Source organism: Zootoca vivipara, chromosome 12 (assembly GCF_963506605.1).
Source record: "Zootoca vivipara chromosome 12, rZooViv1.1, whole genome shotgun sequence".
Classification (NCBI taxonomy): domain Eukaryota; kingdom Metazoa; phylum Chordata; class Lepidosauria; order Squamata; family Lacertidae; genus Zootoca; species Zootoca vivipara.
The window spans coordinates 46,173,754-46,194,647 of record NC_083287.1 but is presented as its reverse complement, the minus strand read 5'-3'; the positions used below and the strand labels follow the sequence as shown (position 1 = coordinate 46,194,647).

At 42.4% G+C, this 20,894-nt stretch overlaps 1 protein-coding gene across 1 annotated transcript in view; it reads right to left on the bottom strand.

Moving 5' to 3' along the window:
* The window catches only part of PTPRN2 (protein tyrosine phosphatase receptor type N2), a 592,105-nt gene that overhangs the window by 500,214 nt on the left and 70,997 nt on the right, over positions 1-20,894 (bottom strand). The gene's annotated exons all lie outside the window — the stretch shown is intronic.

The window sequence follows — 20,894 nt, the reverse complement described above, 5'->3', positions numbered from 1 at the left end:
GTCCATTTTAAACATATAATAAAGTAGGTTCTTCCCTGTAAAATCCCTTGTGAAGAACAAGTTAATATTTAAAGGCACCACAGAATTGTTTGTTTCTTTGTTTTAACAGTGTAGCCATATTATGCTTTTAAAGAAGATCAAAATCATATCAGATAGAAAATCTGTTTCACTATTAGGCATTGAAGTTTGAGGTATCCTCTGCTTATGCTGAAAAGAAACATTTGTTATGCAATTTTCTACTTGTTGATAATATGGAAGAAAGCAGTGCAAGTACTGCAATCCTCTGAACAAACCATTCTGTAAATTTAATATCTTACTGTAAATTTAGAGTTTTAATTAAAAGCTTTTCCATGGATAGAAGAAACCACAGAAATTGCGTCAAACTATTTCCCAGGATGTTCCTACATTTTAAAAGCATGAGTGAAGAACAGTGTCAAGTTGGTGGGCCAACTCCATCTCCAACTGCTGCAGGCAAACTTTTCACCTGCCAATCACCTGGTGTAGTTATAACATTAGCTGACAAGTTCAAAGGCACTTGCTTTTGGTACTGATCAGCTGATTGGCGCCAAGAGGAAGCTGCTTTGAAGGCACATTCAAGGATCCCTTTGAAGTCGGTTTGCAGGTACAATTTGCATTCAAACCATGCCTGCAAGCAGACAAAAAGCGTTTCCATTTGCAGGCACAGTTTCAATTCACCTTCAATTCACCTTCAATTCAGGCAAAACACCCTGCTGCTGCTGCTGCTCCCAAGACTGGCGGGGAGGGGAGCCCCAACTCCGTAAGGAAAAGGCCTTGTCGAGCCTCCGCCACCAGGCAGAGGGGGATCTTTCTGGATCCCCTCTCTTCTACCCAGAGACCAGGTGCAGAGGGGCGAGGTCTGGTGTCCTTATGACATTAGCTGACAAGTTCAAAGGCACTTGCTTTTGGTACTCAGCTGATTGGCGCCGGGAGCTTTGAAGGCACACTCAAGGAAAAAAAGCGTTTCCATTTGGGGGGCAGAGTTTCAATCCACCACTGCAAATAGATTCTCCTTTCAGGAAAAGCTGGTGCAAAGCCCTGCCACACCACCAGGTGCAGAGGGGCAAGATCTCCCCCTCTCTCCAGCAACAAAGATGGGAGGTGGAACGGGCATACCAGCCTTTTCGGGTGCTGTTTGAGGAAGCTACCTCATCCTGCCTCATGAATGGGCAAGGGCCTTCCAAGCACCACCAATCAAAAGTTCAGGGATATAAAGGCACTGCTGAGCAGCTGGTGCCCCATACAGTATATGCTGTCAGGTATAGAGCAGAGGGATATGGCTTAGCATATAGCAAATAGCCTCACAGGCCAAGTGGGGAGGCCCTAATTAAGGCCATGGTCTAGAGATTGTCCATCACTGCTTTAAAGTATTGTTCAAATGTTCAGGTTCTGATCATGGGTGTATGTATGGCACACACACACACACACACACACACACACACACACACCCCTGTCACTCAAGACAGCAGACACTGATGAAATCCAGCTAAACAAGAGCAATATACCTTGTTTGAGTAAATGAGAAGGAATAAACATCAGTAATAAATTGGACCAAGTCGGGTCCAAAAGTATATGAGACTACCTATGTTAAAGCTATGTAGGTAAGTGCCTACATCAGTAAACACACTGATTGGGTGAACACCTGGGAGTGTAAGCTGCCTTGGGTTCCATCATGGCAGAAAAATGGCACAAAAAATGTAGCAAAGTGTTTTTCTTTAAACAAAAAAACAAAATGTAGACATGTAAGTACAGTATAAAGATATTCTTAACATTACTTAGAGCAGTGTTTCCCAACCTTGTGCCTCCAGATGTTTTGGGACTACAACTCCCATCATCCCTAGCTAGCAAGACCAGTGGTCAGGAATGATGGGAGTTGTAGTCCCAAAACATCTGGAGGCACAAGGTTGGGAAACACTGACTTAGAGTGTCTTTGGGTTCTTAACAATACCCTATGAGATAATTACAAAGGGTGTTTTTTGTCTGTAAAGTAAGCTCTGCCCAAAACTCACATGAAGGAAAGAAGGCAGCTCCAAGGGAAATGCCAATATGCCACAGAACAACATTATGGAAATAGAAATTGGACACCAGATTGAGTTGACCTTGGAGACTTGGCTTATCACAGATGAAAATGACTTGTGAAATGACAATTTGGCCATAATTGACTAATGCTCTTCTGAAAAAAGGCTTTCCCACTTCTGTTGACTAAGAATGCCATTGATCTCATAGCACTGAACAGGATGTTCTTAAATACCACTATTTTAGTACATTAAAATTTCTAGTCTTTTTCGTATGCTTTAGGGAAAACAAAACCATACTTATGCTTCTAATGAAATATGAGCAAGAGCAATGAATAATGTTCATAACAAAAGAGTTGTTTCCTTACAATTTATTCTTGTGCTCACGCAGAGACAAGAAGATTGCTATTCAAGAGTATATGTGTGTTTCCCCTTATTGCTTCACCATTCATTTGATACACCTCTGAATCAAAGGCACATACACTTCTCTAGATGGGTTGGTGTAGACCACAGAGGACTATTCCCACATGCAAAATGCCCCATCTACTTTTGCTGATGCAGTGACTCATTAAGATCAGCATTTGCCCCCTCACAGGAGAAAGGCACCAAAATCTAGATTTTTTTCTCTAAAAGCTTCTGTCACAAATCCAAGGCATCGTAGCAAGCCTGTTGAGTTTGAAATATGCCCTGTCTCTAGCAGAAGAGATTGCACAGAGCGAGACAGTACCTTGTATCCTGCTAGTGGGTTTCTAAGCAGAGAGACAGAAAGGTTTATTCACCCTCTTAGAAAATCACCACTTTTGTCATAAGTAGCCTCATTCACACCCTTGAATAAGGCATAGGGCAGTCATAGGCAAACTCGGCCCTCCAGTTGTTTTGGGACTACAACTCCCATCATCCCTGACCACTGGTCCTGTTAGCTAGGGGTGATGGGAGTTGTAGTTCCAAAACATCTGGAGGGCCGGGTTTTCCTATGTCTGGCATAAGACATGAACTGCTAACTTTTATTCGAAGTCAGATAGTCCTGACCTTCAAAGGGACTTCAGCTAGGCCACTGCTTAGTGGTTGAAATTCGTGTGATTAGCTGTCTAGTGGAACCACACGAAAATGATTAGGGTTGCCTCCATTATAATGAAACAAAGCTCATTGTGGTAGATTTATATACATATACATATGTATATTTATTCAATCTTGGGATTGAATTAGTAGTCTGCCATGAGGCAAGCTACTTCCTTGGAATATGTATGCTTGTCAGTGCAGTCCAATACTTCTACTCAGAAGAAAGTCCTGTTGAACCTCTGCATGGTAGCCTTTTGGACTACAGGTCATGGTTAGTGAGGAAAGAGTTTAACCTGTTCAGCCAAGATGTTAAGCCAAACTTTGTTGGCACAATGCATCAGTAAAAGGGATGGGGAGGAGCAATATGGCTGTGGACGCCTCTCTGAGACCTCACACATTTACAATGCCTTGCTATAGTTTGGCTTTCCATGTCATCTGAAGCAGCCCAATTTGTTATAAGGTGTACCTGTCCACAGAAAGCAGATACCATACAAAGAAGAACAGGATTTAATACTGGGAGAAACTATTTTTTCGCTTTAAGAGTGCTGTTCAAAAACATGAAAAAAATCAAGAAGTTGCCTCTGGTTTTCAAGGTTTTGCTATCATAACTAAAGCCAGCTCTCAAATTAAAATAAAACCGATAATTTCTTAGCAAGTGGGGTGGGGGCCGGGGAACCAATAACATAAAAATTGTCAAAATGAATAGGACTTAATGAAAGTCCCGATTCTTTTCATCCCTGTTTGGAATACTTAATTAACATATTTATTGAATTACATCGGCAATGTAGACAGGAATACATTGAAATGCATTGATTTACCCTTCTTCCTCTCAACTTAAAAGCAGCACAGATGAACAACAGCTCCTCGTCTTGTTTCTGTCACCTCCTTTTTCACGAGCCCCCCAAATCGGCAATTTAAAACTTATTAATTCTATATCCAGCATGTACTGTTAATGTGACATTAGCTGCACAGAGCACATTAGAATGAGGTACATTCAAAAGGAGGCCACGTGCTGATCTTACAAATTTCAAATCAAACAAGGAGCTCCGTAGACCTCCCGACTCTTCAGGCTGTTTTAACAACTGAGCACTAGAGATCATTCTGAATGTCATTATACATCAAAAAGATGAACGATGTGCCTCCCCTGTCGTATCTGATGTACCATTTGCAGAGCACAATTTAATTGTATGTTATAGCAATGCCTGCCAAGAAACACGATCATTGAGGACAAAACGTGTTGGCACTGCATGCTGCAGCAAAACTGGAAAAAGGTGCAGAGGATGGATGGCAGGCAAAATGGTGAAGGGTACACACAGGAGCAGCTCTTCAGTACTGAATGAAGGAAGCCTAAAGATGTGTCTGAAAAGCATGAAAGCTTGAGAAGAGCTGAATAGGGAACAGCTGTTGAGCCTTTCCTGTCATTCACTAGTAAGGCGGCAGCAACGAAACGAACGTAAGCAGAGTTCAGCGCAGCAGACTTATAAATAGCAAACAAAAATAATTGAGTTTCCCCCATCCCCATCCTCTCCCTTCAGCAAACTGAACTCAGTTCCATGGAACATGCAATTGTATACACCCAGTTTATATATTTATTTTAAAAGGGCTCTTAGAAATTCAAGAAAAATGTTAGGAACAACACCAGGGAGAAAGGACGCTGTTCAAACACTGCTGCGTGCCGTGAAGAACTGCAAAACAATGCTGCCCTGCCGATCTCCTTCTAAATACCTGAAATAATATTCATAGGCACAGGTAACTGGTTCAGAGCGGGTCACTGGACCAATCCGCCCAGGTCCTTGTCTAAAACAACTGCTGCCATTTCTGATTAATTGAGGAGTTAGAAACAACCACAACCTACCATAGAAATGAGGTGCAGGGACAGAGATGATGAAGCAGGAGAAGATAAAGAGTGCACAACAGTTTTTGTGGTTAGGTAAGAATATTGTGTAATAGGCCTTACGTCAGAAGATAGTTCAGAATCATTAAACTGAGAAATATTGGTATGTTTCTGTAAAGCTCAGAGAATGGTCTAAAGGCAACTGGGTACTAAGATCGTATAATCTGCTATGGTATGTAGTGCCCAGGATCAAACCTGCATACAACTGGAGTGCCCCTAAATATTTGGAGAGTATTTCTGCATACTTACAAAGAACACTTAACAGTATATTTTTCTGTCCTGTGCAGCAGGATGCCTGCATGCATGTTTTCACCACCTGCAGAGTGTTGCAAATTGCTGTATAATGCCATCTCAAAAAGGCGTATCAGTTAAAGGTGAGCCACTTCAGCTGGTAGGCAGGTGCTAATACATTTGTAGGGACATGTGCGTGGAGTGCTGAAAAAGGCACACTGTAGGGTCGCCACGCAGACTGAAGAAACTTCGCCACGCAGCAATAGAGAAAAGGGAAGTACATTTTATTGTTTGCTGACAGCAAGCAACGGCTCAGAGGATACTTCCTAAAGCTGAGCCCAGAACAATGGGTGTCTCAAACATTTATACCTTTGGGTAGCCATACATTACAGAACAATCAATCAGATTGGCTCATTTAGAACAAAGAACTACCAATCGGTGAAGGCAAGGCCCATTCCGTTTACCATTTATGAATTTCATCTCCTCATTCTTAGAAGAGCTCATCCCCCACCATATTTGGGACATCCGGGATTACCCCATACATTATTGAAAGAGCTCATCCCAACCGTATTTGGGAACATCCGGGGTTACTGTGACCCACTAAATTACCTCTGTCCTGGATCCTGCATCTCCTGAAGGGCAGGCGTCCAAGGCAATTTCAGCTTGGCCTATTCCTATGACTAAACGTCCCGGACATTCTGTAACCGGGTGGCTTTATGTAAACATAGGCAATGCTGACTGTCATAGGGCAAAGGGAGACAGAATATAGGATTTTTCAGAAAGGCAAAATGGCTTATATTCCTGAAGTTATATACCTGAGAAGCACAGGCCCATTTCACGTACCTGTGGCCTATGCCCACTCACTTCTGTCCTGTGCAGCAGGATGCCTGCATGCATGTTTTCACCTCCTGCAGAGAGTTGCAAATTGCTGTATAATGCCATCTCAAAAAGGCGTATAAGTTAAAGGTGAGCCACTTCAGCTGGTAGGCAGGTGCTAATACATTTGTAGGGACATGTGCGTGGAGTGCTGAAAAAGGCACACAAAGCAGACTGATGTACCTTTTCAATAATCCTTCTGGCATTTCAGCCAATAATTATATTTCTCATTAGCTACTGCTTTTTTACACATTCTCTCTCTGTTTTCATTTTGTGCAACTCCAGAGTTTGTTCCATGGTGCTTACTTCAGAAGATACAGGTCTCTGCTTATTTTTAGCTTTCTACGCAACCATCTGCTGCTTACAAAAAATGTTCTGCACTTTAAAACAGCCTTTCTGCATGTATGGGTTAAACCAGGCAATATGTGTGATCACAGGGTGTGATCACAACCAATGTTCTAAAAATACACAGCTGGCTTGTTAACCATTTAATTTTGAATCTATCCAAGCATGGGCATATGAACCTTGGTTGTCGCAAATCTCACGTCTCATTTTAGTCCCCAACCCACACTCCTGACATCTGAAATACCATGCTAGGCATTGCAGTGTGTAGTACTTAAGACCTACATCAATTGATGAAAGACCTATATTAAATAAATATTTATAACCTTAAGCATTGGTATTGGGGAAGACCAGGGCACTTTAACAGCTGTGTGGCAAGCAGAAATTCAACAAATTTAGCCTTTTCTATTAAGGCAATAAAATCATGGGGAAAACTTCACTTGTTGGTATTCTTTCTGTGATGCTATTTACCCTTAATTCCAGGATTGCAAAACTTGGAATTTGTTGTTATTGTTTTTAAAGTTAAGTGTACTCCCAACACAACATTTTAAAAAACAGTCCAATAGGGTGTGGTGCTTGTGGATGGATGAAACTGAATTGTTTTTTGGTCATCTGGATCACTAGTAAATTATGATACAAATTTGCATATGACATGGCAATTTACCCCCTCTGCTGTGGGTGGGGCAAAGGACCCAACCCACATACAGGGCACTGGATCCAGAAGACCCTGCTGGCAACTGTGCCATCAAATCAACCTCAACCTCCAAAGTAAACTTGAAGATCCAAATTACTTCCTGCCAACCTAGCAGTTTGAAAGCACGTCAAAGTGCAAGTAGATAAATAGGTACCGCTCCGGCGGGAAGGTAAATGGCATTTCCATGCGCTGCTTTGGTTTGCCAGAAGCGGCTTTGTCATACTGGCCAAATGACCCGGAAGCTGTACGCCGGCTCCCTCAGCTAGTAAAACGAGAAGAGCACCGCAACCCCAGAATCGTCCGCGACTGGACCTAATGGTCAGGGGTCCCTTTACCTTTATAACTTGCATATGCAACTGGTAGAGCAGAAGGCAGGAGGACTAACAGCAGGTGGAGCCAGAGAGCTAATGACAGGCAGAGCCAACTAACTAGTTTTGTCCCCATCTTCCTTCCTGCAGAGTTCCACAAGGGCAACACTGAGGAGGAGGAAGTTGACAGGCAGTACCGCCTCCTGAACTGGATGTAAGAAAGCAGGCATGTGAGGGCTGTAGCAGAGGGGCAGGCTGAGGATGGTACTGCAGTGCCCTTTCCTTTGTCTCTTTTTCCTTTCAAGGATACCTATTCTCCATTGAGTCACCTACAGTAATGTTGTGATAATGCTAACATTGAAGGCACAGTTAATTTTAGGTCATGCCGACACCTGGCTTGGGAACAAGCCTTATTGTTTGGTTTTCATAGCCCAACGTCATTACAGTGGTGCCTCGCTTAACGAATGCCCTGCTTAACGAAATTTCCGCTTAACGAAATGATTTTTCGAGCGGAGGTTGCCTCGCGGTTTCCCATAGGAATGCATTGAAATTCAATTAATGTGTTCCTATGGGCAAAAAAAAATTCAAAAAAATTTCAATGCATTCCTATGGGATTCGCTAGACAAATTTTTCGTTATAAGAAAAGACCCGTGGAACTAATTAAATTTGTCTAGCGAGGCACCACTGTACTGGTCTGGCAGCCCAACTGCAAATTCCATCAACTTTAGACAGAAAGTATATCATGATGCTTCATCATTCAATTATTTTGAATGGGAATCCTTCCCTGCAGGGCTGCTCGGAATTCTAGGTGTAACTACTGAAAAACTCCTTTAGGTAAGTTGCCTGTCAAATATTTGGCAGCCCTAAAATACTCCCCTCAAAGAATAAGGTATTATTATTATTATTATTATTATTATTATTATTATTATTATTAAATGCTTGTATTGTTTTGAGAAATGTTCAGTATCATTTGCAGAACAAATATTTACTAATGTTTTGGGGCAATCTTTTTCATTACCTATCATATTTGTTGGCTTATAACCTGCATTCTTTTTACCTTTCAGCAGACATTCTGCAGCATAAATCCAAGACTGCAAAACTTGGGGGAGTTGCTATTGGGAATCTAGTTCTGTAAACTTTTTTTATTAAGTGAGAAAGGAGGCTGGTAGGGTTTTATGTTCTCTTCTCATGGGTCTGGACTAAAACTAAATAATATGTTGGTGTCCCAGCAAATGGATTTTATAGAAGTGAATTCTGCAGCCTGGTCTCAATTCGACACCACCATCCATTCAGGTCTCTTGGTTCCCATAAGAGCAATCTTTTGGCTTACCAGATGTGATGTATTTACTGATACTGCTATTTGAATAGTCTCTTTGCTTTCACCCCATCCTGTTGCCTTAGTAACAGTATCACACTACAGCCAAACTCCCTACAGAGTCAGACATGTTGAAGCATTTCTTCATGTAGGTGTGTTGAGATTAATCCAAAAGCTGTGAGTGTAATTTGGGAATGAATTGTTGTTCTGCTCTGATGTTCTGCCTTGGCAATGCACAGCACTGTAGCTATAGGGCTATAGGGCTATATGGGCTTTACCCAGTCATATAGGAAAAGTAGGGCAGATTTAAATACAGTGGTGCCTTGACTTACAAATTTAATCCGTTCTGAAGGCACCTTCGTAGGTCGAAAAATTCGTAAGTCGAAAAGTGCCATTGGAAACGCGATTTCCCATAGGAATGCATTGGAAATGGAAAAATTCGTAGGTCGAAGCAACCCCATCTAAAAATTCATAAGTCGAAAAAAACCCTATCTAAAACCACCGCGGTTTCCGTTCGGATGTTGAGAAATTCGTAAGCGTGTGACCATTTGCCCCATTCGTAAGTCGAAAAATTCGGTTGTCGAGTCGTTTGTAAGTCGAGGTACCACTGTACTAAAGTCAAGGACTACAAGAGATATGGAATTCCAGTTCTAAAGTCTTCCAGTTCTGTGGACATCTTCAGTTAAATTCAGTAATGAACATTTTCCCCTAGATGCTGTAAGTTTTCAAACACTGCTAATGCAGATCTCATAAGCAGCTTCTTGATAACAAAGAGATTCTGCTTTTCAAATGTGATGTTGTGCTTGAAAGCGTGGGGCTGATGCAGTGCAATTACAGCATTACACAATAACCTATAGTAGCTGTTGCGGAGCACTGAATGTATGATATGTATGATAATTTTACAGAGTTTCAGTTTCAAATACAGTACATGTCTTTAAAATTTATGCAAACTATGCAAACGTCTGCTGTATGAAATACATTAATTCAAAACAAAAGCTGGTGGCACCATTAGGTTAATTTGTTGTCCAGTTCCAGAAGTTAACTTTCTTCATCAGACTCTCATTCATTTTCCTGAAAATATTTCCCTCTGCAGTGTTGTTTCCCCGGAAAAAAAAGAAAAGAAATTTCCCCCAAACAAGCACACAAGCAAACATCTGGCAAGAAATTCCTTCAAATGTATTTTGTGTTTTTATCTTGTACTTTTGTGCTGTGAACTGGGGCAGTATGCAAATTTAATAAATAAATGCATAAATAAAATATGCAGATTTAATTAAGTAATTATAACTCTGCTAAAACTTAAGTAAAACACTTGCAGCCAAAGAAGTCCATTTGCACCCTAATGGAGGCTCATCAGCATAAGAGTAGATATCAGCAACACTACACCAGATTCCTTACACCAGCATAGCTTTCACCTCCACTAGTGCAGTGGATTTAGGAGTGACCCTATCCTCAACCAGTGGCTGTAAATCAGGCATCCCCAGACTTGGCCCTCCAGATGTTTTGGGACTACAATTCCCATCATCCCTGACCACTGGTCCTGTTAGCTAGGGATGATGGGAGTTGTAGTCCCAAAACATCTGGAGGGCCAAGTTTGGGGGTGCCTGCTGTAAATGAAGGAGAGAATCATTCTGAGAGTCTTGTAATAAATAATTAAGTGTGAAGAAACTCCTACTGCCCACAGAAAGAGGTTGTCAAGTGCCTTCTGAAAGATCAGGGATGAATGCTTCTCTAATAGAATATGAAGAATTCTCATTTACTATAGCAGAAAAATTATATTTGTAGATTTAATTAAACCCTTCCTGCAATACACTGGAGAGAAGCAGTCTACATCAATTCTGAGCAGCTAAAATCAGGGGTGTAGCCAGGATCAAAACTAGGGGGGGGGCAAGCCATGGTCATTCAGGGGCGGGGCCACAAAGTGGGAACGTGGGCGGGGCTACAGGGCCAGCTGGCCTGACGACATCGTGGCAGCGGCGGCGGCAGCGGCCACCTTGTGCTTCTGGGGCTGGCAACGGCGGCGGCTACCCTGCTTGGCTGGAGAGGACGGGAGGGTCGGGCAGGCGAGAGGGGTTGACAGGGTGGGCGAGGGCGAGGCAAGGCACGGCCACAGTCACGACGGCTCCGAGGCGTTGCTGCATATCAGCATAATATTTCAACCATGTTGTGGGTTCAAGCCCCACCTTAGGGAAAAATTCCTGCATTGCAGGGGGTTGGACTAGATGACCCTTGTGGTCCCTTCCGACTACAATTCTATGATTCCATTGATATATTACCATAGCATATGCATCATTCTGCTTTCTTGAATTGTCCTACTCCTAGGCATAGCAGCCAAATCCTAGAGGCCTAGGTGCCTCTCCCCCCCCCCCAATTACTGGTAAATACCGTATTTGAAAGAGTCACCCCCCATTTTGATGGGCTTTCTATGTGGGGCTTATCTCCCCCCCCCAGTATTTTATTAAGGATGGAAGAGGGAAGGAAGGAAGGAATAATAGAGAGAGGGATACCTTATATTTGTGGGTGCCTCTGGGTGATGCTGTGAAGCTGGAACTCTGCAGCAAGAGGATGGGAGGGTCGGGCAGGGGAGAGGGGGTGGCAGGGCGGGCGAGGGCGAGGCAAGACAGGGCCGCAGTCTCGATGGCTCCAAGGCGTTGCTGCATATCAGCATAATATTTCAACCATGTTGTGGGTTCAAGCCCCACATTGGGGGAAAATTCCTGCATTGCAGGGGGTTGGACTAGATGACCCTTGTGGTCCCTTCCGACTACAATTCCATGATTCTATTGATATATTACCATAGCATATGCATCATTCTGCTTTCTTGAATTGTCCTAGGCATAGCAGCCAAATCCTAGAGGCCTAGGTGCCTCCCCCCCAAAAAATTACTGGTAAATACTGTATTTTAAAGAGTCACACCCCCCCCCATGTTGATGGGCTTTCTATGTGGAGCTTATCTGCCCCCCCCCCCCAGTATTTTATTGAGGATGGAAGAGGGAGGAAAGGAAGGAAGAAATAGAGAGAGGGATAACTCACATTTGTGGGTGCCTCTGGGTGACGCTGTGATGCTAGAACTCTGCAGCAAGAGGAAGATACCGGTACACCTGTACAGGAGCCTTATAAGCAGCTTTCTCTCTGCTTGATTTACAGTATACAGATGCAGGAGGAGGGGCAGACTGGAACACCACTGCTTTTTATAAACATCACTGTGTCTATCAAAGCTACAGCCCCCCCCCTTCTTATTCACTTCCTTTTAGCCTTGCAGGGCCACCTTAGTCAAATTGAATCCTCTGCACCCTCATTAAATCGCCAATAGAACTGTTAATGCGATCCCTGAATGCTCATTAACAACTCCCACTGAATAACAATAGGGTGAATAGGGTGAACCTTGCCTGAAGGGATATTCTGCTCCATTGTCTTAACTGCTTAAGTACCGGTAGCCACTTTGCTTTATTTATTTGATGTGTTTTTGTTACAGCTGTGTTCCCGCCCCGCCCCCAGCAAGTGGAGAGCTGCTCTTGCTAAAGTAAAGCCCTTTCCACTTCAGTTTTTGGAGGGGGAAAGTGCTGGTTATGGTCTGTAAAATACAATAATTTTTTTGCTTCTAGGGGGGGCAGCTGCCCCCTCCTGCCCCCCCCTGTCTACACCCATGGCTAAAATGGGTGAAGGATTTGCAGCCTATATAGGAATATTTGCCTTCCCATTTTCCAGCAAATTTAAAGACATTGTGATTATGCAGGAGACTGCAACAGGTGTGCCTGACTTGCCCAGAACTCAAATACACATGACTCCACCACCATTTAAATAAATGACTCATATGGTTTTAAACTTTACATTTCAGAACTGAAATGAATTTGATAAAAATACATTCAAGATCCATTGCAAATTTTGATATTTAATGCTCTTCTAATATTCATGATTTTCTGTCAGTATAAGACATTCAACATGACAGTGGAAAGAGAATAGATTTGCTTATTTGAATTTGGACAGCTTATGGCATTTGATGGAATTTGGAAAGGGAAAGAAAAGAAGAGACCTCTGGGGGGTAGTGTTTTTAGACAAACACTGCTCTAGAGACTACCAAGGGCACAATAACTTTTTAAGTCAAATCGTTTTCTGCCTGTGACTTTCATTAATGAAGTTCTGCCACTCTAAGTCATCAAAAAGTTTCCAAATTCCTTGAATGAGTCTGCTTTTCCTGCTTTATTGCCCTTTATGACTGGAACTGTCTTCCAGAATGCCTCTGTGCGAGTAGCTTCCTTGATCCTTTCAAACCCCTCTATGCAACTCTTTTCCATCAAGCCTTTGGAACAAGCCCTATGTCACAATTAGGGTTGCCAGACTCAATAGAGGACAGGACTTTTGTGCCTTTAATTGCTCTTTTGAGTCTGGAAACCTTAAAGAGAAACCAGCAGACCCTTTGTTTAATTTCCAAGCAAAGGGTCTGCTGGTTTCTCTTTAAGGTTTCCAGACTCAAAAGAGAGCAGGGCAATTAAAGGCACAGAAGTCCTGTCCTGTATTGAGTCTGGCAACCCTAGTCACAATACTGTACTGCAGGGATGGGGAACCTGTAGTCCAACCTGTAGACCATAATTCCTGGTCAATGGTCATGACAGCTAGGGCTGATTAGTCCAACAACAACTGGAAGGACACGGGTTTTCCATCCCTGCTCTACGCACAACTATAAGCCAAGGTACATGCAACTTCATAGCTGCCAAGTTATCCCTTATTTTAAGGGATTTCCCCTTATGCTGAATAGGCTTCCTCACCAGAAAAGGGTAAACTTGGCAGCTATGCATGCAACTCAAGTTGATAAGCTACCTGATTATTCTTCTCTGGAAACATGAGCTGCAAAGTTCTCACAGCAGGAAGCTGGAACTTGAAAAGCCTGTTTTGGAGATGGCTACTGGGAGTGGTTTTCCCAGTAGTGATGTATGGAAGTGAGAGCTGGACCATAAAGAAGGCTGATCGCCGAAGAATTGATGCTTTTGAATTATGGTGCTGGAGGAGACTCTTGAGAGTCCCAAGGACTGCAAGAAGATCAAACCTATCCATTCTTAAGGAAATCAGCCCTGAGTGCTCCCTGGAAGGACAGATCGTGAAGCTGAGGCTCCAATACTTTGGCCACCTCATGAGAAGAGAAGAATCCTTGGAAAAGACCCTGATGTTGGGAAAGATTGAGGGCACTAGGAGAAGGGGACGTCAGAGGACAAGATGGTTGGACAGTGTTCTCGAAGCTACGAACATGAGTTTGACCAAACTGCGGGAGGCAGTGCAAGACAGGAGTGCCTGGCGTGCTATGGTCCATGGGGTCACGAAGAGTCGGACACGACTAAACGACTAAACAACAACAACAAGCAGAAGTAGCAGCATTAGTTGCAGGGAAGTTCTGCAATGATGAACAAGTGGGATCAGAGAGGGGAATGTTTACTGAACTGCATAAAATGACTGAACCCCTTTGCTTGCTTGCAATGTGCTACTTGGTTATTTTGTAAAGTTTATCTTACTGCAACTAGTATTTAAGACTGTTCTGCAGTAAAGATCTGAAGCACATTCTTGAATCTGAATTCATTTCTACCCAAGGTCCAGATCATGGATTCCCCTGAAGGCTGGAAAGAGAAGTCTGCCTTAAGCGAGAGGTTCCACTCTGAGTTTTGCTTTTGTTTTTTTATTTCAGTTGAGTTAAGCTACCTGATGATTCATCACAGAAAACCTGAGCAGCTGCTCTCAGAGCAGGAGAGGAAACTTGAGAAGTCTAAAATGGCTAGTAGGTACCGTAGCAGCAGCAGCAGTTGCAGCAGAGAAACTCTGCAATGATGAACAAGCTTAGAATCTCTCTCTGGGACCAGAGAAAGGAAAATTTATTGAACTGCATAAACGACTTAAAGGATTGAACCACATTGCTTCCTTGCAATGTGTTGTTTTATTAATCCAATGTAACTAATATTTAAGACTGTTCTGCAGTAAAGCTCTGAAACTCTCTTTTTTGGGGGTGGGTGGGGGGAAGCTAATTTTATTCTACACTGAGCAACTCTAACAAGTCTTATCCTTGACACTTGGGCTCCTGGAATGGTGATTTAAATCTGCATGTTTCCTTGTCTCCTTATTCACCCATTCTGCAAACATATGGCTGCAGTGTGAGCGTTCAGGATTTTGGGCAAGCAACACTGGTCTTACCAGCTGCCAGTTCAAGTAGCTACTTTTGGGTGTCGAAGAGTAACCAGTAGTCATTTATTCATATTTACACTTGTGGAGAGGGAGTGTTTTGGATTTTCTGCCTCAGTTGTAAAGATGTACAGGGCCTCCACCCAATTGACAAGTGAATGTTATAGGCTTGTCTTGAAGTTAGTCCCTTTGTGACAATTATGTAGATGGCAGGAATAGTATCTCATTTTGACACTCTCAGAGGGAACTCCTAGACTTAAGCTAGACTAGTCACAACTAATCTATGACGCAGCCAAATACTTCTGAGAAAAACGTGCTAGCTATCCAAAGACATAGGGGACCCAGGTGGCGCTGTGGTTAAACCACTGAGCCTAGGGCTTGCTGATCAGAAGGTCGGCGGTTCGAATCCCTGTGACGGGGTGAGCTCCCGTTGCTTGGTCCCAGCTCCTGCCAACCTAGCAGCTCGAAAGCACGTCAAAATGCAAGTAGATAAATAGGAACCACTACAGCGGGAAGGTAAACGGCGTTTCCATGTGCTGCTCTGGTTTGCCAGAAGCGGCTTTGTCATGCTGGCCACATGACCTGGAAGCTATACGCCGGCTCCCTTGGCCAATAATGCGAGATGAGCGCGCAACCCCAGAGTTGGTCACGACTGGACCTAATGGTCAGGGGTCCCTTTACCTTTACCTTTATCCAAAGACATGGTTTACTAATCACCCCAACATAAAGGGACACAGTCAGTAGGTTGAGACTGCATATATTAAAATAGATATAGACAAGGAATGCATGTGTGTATATTTGCCCATTGAGAGTTGCTCAGTTTGTTTTTTGAGTGCACAGTCCAATTTCGCCAGAACTTATATAAGCAATTTTAATTTATTCACCACTAAGATAACAGCATTGTTCTTGATTAATCATTCCCTCATGAGTGAAAAAAGCAACACAATTAAACTTTTAATATATTAAAGAAACTTTAATTTTTCCATCCCCCTTTGGGATTGCTATATTGTGTACATAAAACATGATGACAAGGTAGAATCTGAACAAAGCTTTATTTAAGAAACCATTCTCAGCCGAATTCTAGACCATAAATCTATTTGATATTGCATTGGGACTTGATTATTACAGTTTTAAAAAAAATTAAAGGCACGTTTTAATAGAGTTTTGTGATATTGTGACAAATATCTTCTATTCCTGACAAAATACTCCCTCTGCTGTACAATGCACAGTGCTACAAAAACACATATTAAGCCATAGCAAGTACAAACGTCCACTAAATATATGATATAGGGAGGTCACAGGTGCTAATGTCTTAAAAATGTCTGACTTTGCTTATCTGAAACTCAGTGGGCAGAAAAAGCAGTGTACCTGAGACAAAAGGAGATTTCTCAGTTTCTGGTTGCAATCTTACACACACTTACTCAGAAGCCCACTGAAATTAGTCAAAGTCTACTTCCAGAATCACCAACATCTAATGCTTCAGTTTTGCTAAAGAAATTTGCTAAAGCGTAAGTCTATGAAATATCAAATCTATTGGCTTATAAATTAAGCAAGTCCCCAGTGCTGTCAACTTTACCCAGTACTGATGATAAAATTTACTTACATGTGCAAATGCCATTCAATAGACACACATGTTAATTTGAAACTCCCCAGCCCCTCCAAGTGTCCCTATTTTCCAGGGATGTCCCTAATTTAGAGAAGCCGTCCCGGTTTCTGATTTGATCCCTGACTGTGCCGCTTCTCCTTAGGATATCCCTATTTTCATCTGAGTAATGTTGGAGGGTATGACTCCTGAGTGCAGCTAATCCCAGAGGGACTCACTGTTAGCAAGCCCTGCTTGCAAGGAACAATCAGGAAACTGTTTCTTTGTAGCTGCTTCCTTACCTGCCCTATACCTCATTTCCCATAGTATGTCAGATGTGGGGCACATGGGAGTGCTTTAAGGAAAATGACCTTGTAGGCCAAATCAGGACACATGCTGGACTTAATTAGGTCTGCAGGCAGACAGGTTTCCCATTCCTACTCTAAGTTGTTACTCACTCTGAACCTTCAGAATTAAACTGACTAAAAACATAAACTAAAAAATAGAGTGGGCATTTTTTTATTTGGCCTGAGACCTAAATAACAACAACAACAACAACAACAACAACAACAACAACAACAACAACAATTTATTTACTGTATACCCCACCCATCTGGCTGGGTTTCCCCAGCCACTCTGGGCGGCTTCCAACAGAAAAATAAAATAAAATAATTGATTAAACATTAAAAGCCTCCCTAAACAGGGAGTGAATGAATAGTAGTGAATAAAGATGCATCCATAGTTGCCTTTAGCTTATTATTTTGTCCTCTCCTCCCCTAACAGACTTTTATAGAGGCAAACACGTGGAAGATTATTATCTGCTTAAAACTATCTGAATTTGTTTACAAATGTTCAGGCTGAATTCGTTGCAAAAAGATCAAAGTTTTTGTTTCATCTGTAATTTTTGTTTTAAAGGATAGGAAGTACGAGTTAGTCTCTTTTCGTCCTTCTTTGTGAAGGTTGGATTAAAATCGGAGCACAGGAATCCAGGTCTCTTAATTTCGTCCTCTATTATTTCGTTACTTTTCTATTCTGCTTGATAAATAGTTCAATTATTCGAGTCAGAAGTTTGCATACTCAAGTGCTAACAAAGGTTATTTAAATAAAGGAGATTGCCTTAACGACATTGCACCCTCCTTGAAACAGCATGACATCTACCGTATATAAAATGAACATGTAAACAGAAAGGCATCCATCCACTTTCATTTACAAAAATGAACATTACACTGTGGTTTATTATATGAGCTTGTATGCTTTAAGATGACCTTTATCATATACGGAGTGCCAGTAACAACCATGCTACCACAGAAGTTCAAGTCATGATAGCACACTACAACCCTGCTACTGTTTATATAATGTATGCTTTAAGGAAGTTTTGATGTGGTTGTGGCTATGCAGTACTTAAAAACAACCACAGGATGGCAGAAAAAACAGCTGATAATTTCATCAGCCTTATATAAACTGCCGGGATACTAGTAAATGCCTATAAAACCAGATTTATCTAAAGATAGCAATGTGGAGTCACATAGGCACTGAAAATACCAACTCACTGGGGCCCCCTGCTGTGGAAGATGAGAGAATACTGTAGAAACATTGATTTTAAATAAATACAGTGGTACCTCGGAACTCGGACAGCTATGTTCTCGGACGTTTCGGCTCCCGAACACCATAAACCTGGAAGTGCATGCTCCAGTTTTTAAACGTTCCTCAGAACACGAACGTTTGACGCAACTTCCGCTGTGCAAAAACCTAGCTGTCGGCCAACTGGAAGTTGCGCCTCGGAACTCAAACGTTTCGTAAGTTGAACCATCTTCCGGAACGGATTACGTTCAAGTTCTGAGGTACCACCTGGACCACTGAGTAGATTTTTTGTTCCTAGCTCATGAAATCGACAAACAGCCTTTTATGTGAGATGCACGCCAACAGCACTTTTCAGGTTGTCAGCCCCAATATCTAACTGTAAAATGCAAGCAGGAACAACCCACATGAGAAAAGTTTGGTCCTAGTTTATGATGGAACTTTTGGGCATGAGGGGGAGATTAACATTTGGAAGGCTTATTGCTTTGGAAACATCAATAAGAATGAAGGCTAACAGGCATTCTAAAATATGACATATGCGGATCCAAAATATATTTGCTACACTCAACAAAGCGTTTGTTTTCAGGACAGAGACTGTGTCCAAACTTACAGCTTTCTTCAACTTGGTCTCATAGGTTTACTGAGACCATGTAGAACCCAGACAACTACCCCACCACAGATTAACCGAATCAAGCACAAATTCATTAACTGGCACGCTTAAAAAAGATAAGAGTAGTACTAGTTTGAACCACCGATTTATCACACGTTGTTGACAAAATAAAATACGTAGTTTAATACGTGGTTAAGATAGTAAAAAAAAAGCAACTATAAAATATTTAATGCATCTAGATCATGGGTAGGCAAACTAAGGCCCGGGGGCCGGATCCAGCCCAATCACCTTCTAAATCCGGCCCGCAGACGGTCCGGGAATCAGCGTGTTTTTACATGAGTAGAATGTGTCCTTTTATTTAAAATGCATCTCTGGGTTATTTGTGGGGCATAGGAATTTGTTCACCCCCAAAAAAAAAAAATTATAGTCCGGGCCCCCACAAGGTCTGAGGAACAGTGGACCGGCCCCCTGCTGAAAAAGTTTGCTGACCCCTGATCTAGAGGCATTTCAGACAATATCAAACATGCTTTGGCTCAATCATATTAAATACCACCACAGTTTATATAACAATTGATCAATACAATTGATCATCCATCCTTTCCAAAATGTCTGTCACAACATGAGAATGGATTGAGGGAATTGGGCACTTGAGGAAGAAGGGAGAAACAAAGCTCATGACAAACATTGTGCATGTCTCAGCATGATCCATCTCCAAAAGGTTTCAGTAGATTTGATTACTGCAAGAAAGGTCAATTCTGACAAGCAACTCACTTGTTCTGTGAGATACAAACAGCTCCGGCTAATAAAACAGAGTCAGAGGTGACATGTCAGTTTTAAGACTCTTATTTATGTGCTCTTATTCTGATCAATGTTCACTAACCCAAACTTTCCTGTATAATTACCTCAATATAGGAGGTGCTCCATACAACTCACTGAGCGTGAGAGTTGTATCCAAAGATGGCTTCAAAGTTAAAGGTCACTTGGAGGGCAAAACTCAACTGTCAGTCTAAAGACACAGGCGTAATCAAAGGTTGAAGATGAAACATGACAACAGGTGGCCAAGATGCACCACGACGATCGGAAGATAGAGGAGAAACCAGCAGACAGGTAAATTGGTACAATGAGGCTAGAAATCAGCTTGGGCAGGCAGGGAGAAATAAGGCATACAGAAGCGTGAATGAATGCTGCGACATGCTCTCTGTGCACAATTCCCAGCACACTGTCTCTGAGCATGCATTACACAGCCTTCACAGCTAGTAATCACTGATAGGCATGGATTTGTCTAATCTCTTTTTAAAGTCAAGGTTGTGGGCATCATCACAACTTGTGTAAGCAAACACCATAGTTTAGCTGTGCACCTTGTGAAGAAGTACCTCCAAATTCATCCCGAATCTTCCAACATTAGGCTTCACTGAAATGGTTCCAGGTTCTTGGTTTTTTTGGGGGGAGGGGGGAAACCCGTATCTACTTTCTTCAAATCATGCACCACTTTATACACCTCTACCATGTCCCTCCTTACTCACATTCTCCCCCCAAAATTAAATAGTCGCAAATGTGTAAACGTGTCCTCACAAGAGCATGTGCTCACTCAAAATCTCACCCCCTTGCGCCAGCTTCCTTCCCAAGAATAAGATACGTATACAAGTCCCTGTATGTTACCACTCTGGAATATAAGAAGTTGCAGAATGGTTATAGCAGGCAAACAGCTGAGAGGGAAAAGGTTACACACACACATACACAGGTTCTTAGCTCAGGAAGCCACCTGCTGCTGTTTTACATGATAAAAAGGAAGCACTCCCAGGATGCCATTGAACTACACATAATATATAGCAGGGATGGGCAAATGTCAGACTTGTCGGATCATCAGGTTGCTGATTTTTTTTACTTGAATTCCCAGATCTACAACCCAGAGCTAAATGTAATTAGAAGTGTTCATGGTGCCTCTGAGCACATTCTGAGCTCAGGAATTTGTTTTCTGTACTAGAAACTGAACTGAACTCACAGTTCTTTCACACAAAAGTCAACTTGTGGTTAAAGGTAAAGGTAAAGGGACCTCTGACCGTTAAGTCCAGTCATGAACAACTCTGGGGTTGCAGCACTCATCTCGCTTTACTGGCCGAGGGAGCCGGCGTTTGTTCGCAGACAGCTTCTGGGTCATGTGGCCAGCATGACTAAGCCGCTTCTGGCGAACCGCTGATCTTCTGACCGGCAAG